A 3,234-nucleotide genomic window follows, 5' to 3' on the forward strand; every position below is an offset into this window, starting at 1 on the left:
CCCCCTCTCCGACCCCCACCCCTCTCAAGGGCATCCCAGGGAGGCACAAGGTACTGATTGGGTGGACAAGAAAATACACAAGCCTTGTAAAGACAGCCAGCTCTCTGGGAAGAAGTGCACCACCCCAGCCTCAGGGTGGGGAATAAAATGGTCATAAGGGCTTGGTAAACATGCTAGGGAACCTTCCTTATCTTCTCCTGCACCTGGAGAACAGACTTCTGTGAGCTTCCTCGATTTCCCTTGCCTCACCTCACTGAGCTGATGCTCCCATGTCCACTAAAGGTTATTTCCTTCCTCATGCAGCTGTTTCGCTCTCCCAACTTCCAGGATACGCCCATGCCCACTACATCACCCTGAGCAAAGAAATCAGGTCAAGCTTCTCCACCAGACTCTGCAGGGAGGCCAGCACCTCAGGCAGGGCAGCCAGGTCAGAGAGGACCCGCAGGCAGTGAAGGAACCAGCAGCAACTCTGTCGTTGGTGATCAGCACAGCCCCAGAGTCCAGTCACCATGGACTCTGCAGAGTATGTGCTCTGAGGCAGGAAGGGTCAGCTGTGACCTGCAAGGGTCTTGTTGAGAACCAGGACCTCAGCCCATAGTAAGAGAAAAGGGGTACCTTTCCCAGAGGTGCAAATCCTGCCAGTGGGTGAGAAGAGGAGAGTGAGGAGCACTGGGGCGAAGCCCCTAAGCAAGTCTGAAATCCTAACCATGGCATCCTTGGCAGGAATGGAGTCACAGGGCAGTGGCTCGCCAGGGCAGACCAAGGTATACAGGAGAGTCCTCAAGGTGGTACTGTATGATCTGGCCAAGGGAAGGCACTTGTCTCCAGGAGGAAAGGCAGGTGGCCAAGGAACCAGCATGGAGGCTACACAGGTTCCCGAAGAGCAGGCCAGCTCCAGCTGCAGCCCGCCCAAGAAGCTTTGCCTCCAAGCATGCAGCCAGAAAGGCCAAGGGCTCTCCCAGAGGAGTCCTGGGAAGCAGGGGTGCCTTGCCTGGGGTCCTGTGGTGATGCGCTCAAAGAATGAGCCTGATGTGCAAGGGGGGGAAGCCCAGGCACACAGTGCTGTTGGGCCCCCTCACTTTGAAAAACAAGGGAGTGTGCTAAGAGGCAGCAGAGTGTGGCCAAGGTCCCCAGCACCTGCTGGGAAAGCTGCTGGTAATTCAGGGAAGAGAAAGCTGAGCACATCCAAGCACAGGCTTCAGAGTGCTCCAGCCTCCAGGGAAGGCACCTGGGCTAAAAATGAGCAGCAGGCTGCCTCTGGGACACCAAAAAGGAGGAGGAGGCACATCTGTACTTCCTCCAAAGCCCTGAAGCCACAAGCAAGAGCAAGGTGTGCAGGCCTAGAGATCCGGGCTATTGGAGCCCAGAGGAAGACCACCTTCCCAGAGGACAAGGAGGACCCCAGCCCAGGGACCCTGAAGGCAGATGCAAAGGAGGCATCTGCAGCCTGCATGCCTCCTATCCCGAGGCTGAGGAGGTCGCTCCACCTTGCTAGCAGAAAAAGGAACATCCACGTGTACAGGTTCCTGGAACTGGCACCTCAAGTGCACTCAAAGGCGGCCAGCACCAAGTTCCAGAGGAGAGGGGCCGCGACTCAAGAAGACAGCCAAGCCAACATGGGAGCTTCTTCTGCCAAGGGTCCGAATACCATTCAACGAGGAATGCTGGTCTCGTTCAAGTGTCAGGACCTTCCATTCTGGCCAGCGGTGGTCAAGAGCATCAGCCAACACGACAAGATGGCAAGGGTGCTGTTGATCGAAGGCAACATGCAACTTGAGCGCAGCGGTATTCGTGTCCCTCTCCACAAGCTGAAGCATCTGGACTGTAGGGAGAAGATACTGCTCTTGAGAAGAGCCAGCAGAGTGTACGGCCAGGGCATAGGCTGGTGCTTCTCAGTGATCAACCACTACAGAGAGAGCCTGGCCTGTGGCTCCTCCCTGGGCTCCTTTATGGACTACTACACCACCTGAGCCAGTTACCTGCTAAGGAGGGCCATCCAAGAGGGCGACCGGCACATGGACTTCCCCTAGGTGAGCTATGCTTACTGGAAGATTAGGAGGAGGAGACAGCCCTGGCTGGGAAGGGGCCCCACAAGAAACTCCTGCCTGACCGCATGAGGCTGCATGGGACAGAGCCAACAAGAAGCTGGTAGACTTCATCATCAAGAGGAAGGGGGCCGACCAGCACTTGCTGGACATCTTGAAGGGAAGAAACAGTCCAAGTGGCTGGACGACTTCCGGAAATCAAAGAGGGAAGTCTTCTGCATTGAGACCTACCTGGAGGATGACGACCAGTTGCATCTCATGGCCAGCCATTTGCAAGAATTAGCCAAGGAAGCAGATGAGGCCCTGCTCTCCCTGGCAAGAGGAGACAAAGTGCGCTTTACCGTGGAAGTTCTCCTTCCAGAAGCAATCATCTCATCCATCGCTGTCCTGGAGGAGCTCAGCTACAAGGAGGCAGAAGAGAAGTACCTGCGTGGCCCACCCGGGCACTACCATGAAGAGGAACTCTTCCACAAGACCATCTTAAAGGCTGCCCGCAAGAGGTCAGCAGCTGGGATTCAGATTGCCAGCATCCCTCCTGCGCTTGGTCCCACTTCTTAGAAGGGACCTCCTTCCTTTCATCCATCACCCTGCAACTCTCCAAGACAGGAGACAGGCAGCACCCCACAAAGAGGAACATCCAGGAGACTGAGGGGCATGCTATGGGCACTTACTGGGGGTAGGGGATTATTTCTCCCTGCCCTTGAAATAAATGTTCACTCTTGTGCATAACAGTGCAGATGTCTAGAATGGCTCTACCAATCCTTGATCCCGACTACCAAGATCCCGAGGGCACGCCTCCATGGAACCTCACCAGCCCTGTATGGAGTATTGGCTAGCTAGGCACACAGCCTTGCACTCCCTGCAGGGACCCTATGCATGCATACAGCAAGTCAGGTCGCTCATGAGTCCTTTTCTTAGACTCCCCCCATACTTCCTTCTCCTCTCTGTCTTCTCTCTACAGTGCTGTGGATGGGGCCCAGGCTCCATAGTTTTCTCCACTAACTTGTTCTTCACTCACTCACACTGAAGGAGAGGATGTGTGTTTTATTGCTGGTCTTTGAAGGCAGAGAAGGGAAATGTGACCCTAGAAATAGCCCAGTTTCAAAGAACACAGCATATTGCATTCTCCGTCTCTCTCTGTCTCTGTTTCTCAATCTCTCTCTCTCTCTCTCTCTCTCTCACTCTCACT

At 54.9% G+C, this 3,234-nt stretch overlaps 1 pseudogene; it reads left to right on the plus strand.

Moving 5' to 3' along the window:
- The first annotated feature begins 509 nt into the window (after window positions 1-509).
- On the plus strand, window positions 510-2,603 carry LOC127186452 (PWWP domain-containing DNA repair factor 3B-like; annotated as a pseudogene).
- Window positions 2,604-3,234: the final 631 nt, after the last annotated feature.

Source organism: Acomys russatus, unplaced genomic scaffold, assembly GCF_903995435.1.
Source record: "Acomys russatus unplaced genomic scaffold, mAcoRus1.1, whole genome shotgun sequence".
NCBI classification, from domain to species: Eukaryota; Metazoa; Chordata; class Mammalia; order Rodentia; family Muridae; genus Acomys; species Acomys russatus.